The sequence below is a fragment of the Cydia strobilella genome, chromosome 10 (assembly GCF_947568885.1).
Source record: "Cydia strobilella chromosome 10, ilCydStro3.1, whole genome shotgun sequence".
NCBI classification, from domain to species: Eukaryota; Metazoa; Arthropoda; class Insecta; order Lepidoptera; family Tortricidae; genus Cydia; species Cydia strobilella.
In genome coordinates, this window is record NC_086050.1 from 9,158,240 (window position 1) to 9,158,960 (window position 721).

General features: G+C 33.4%; 1 non-coding gene across 1 annotated transcript; it reads left to right on the top strand.

Moving 5' to 3' along the window:
• Positions 1–217: 217 nt before the first annotated feature.
• Trnap-ugg (transfer RNA proline (anticodon UGG)) lies at positions 218–289 on the top strand. Its single transcript has one exon. It is a non-coding gene; the product is annotated as a tRNA-Pro (tRNA).
• The last annotated feature ends 432 nt before the right edge of the window (positions 290–721 follow it).

A 721-nucleotide genomic window follows, 5' to 3' on the forward strand; every position in this document is an offset into this window, starting at 1 on the left:
TCTTTTTCATCTGCATTCGGGAAACAAAATCATCGGTACCTACTACCTATGCAGTTTGTTGTTACTTATCTATTGGTGGTTTTTCTGTAGTCTTTAAGAAGAACATTTTGTATTCCATGTTTGTTAATACAATATTTAATTACACAGGTGGTTTGGTATTACGTACGTATTTTGTGTGGGTTACATCGATTCCTAAGTATTCAGAATCTGTTCAAGCGGCATGATGGTCTAGCGGTATGATTCTCGCTTTGGGTGTGAGAGGTCCCGGGTTCAAATCCCGGTCGTGCCCTGTTTTAATACTCAGATCTTCTATAATTAGCTCATAGTCTATAATTAGCCATATTCTCATTACGGCATTTCCATTAGAGTAGTATTTAAAATGAAATGGGATTACTTATATGCCTTCAGAAAGTTTCCAAAATTTCCAGTTTCCATTTGGAATAATTTCGAAAATTTCTGATATTTTCGTATAGGAATCGTAATTTTCCATTTCTAAAATTAAAGTTTCCTTTGTTTCCTGTGAAATCTACCTGATATTTCCTAGAACTTTTCCAACTTTTTGGAAACTTTCCGCAGCTTGCACATCTGTAAATGGGATCCGTAAGTACCGAAATAATAGGTAGAAGGCAGGCTTTAGTAGGTATTTATACCTAAATATTTAATCATTTAAGTATGTTTTATATCACAAAACAATTTATGGTATTTATTTCACATTTTATAC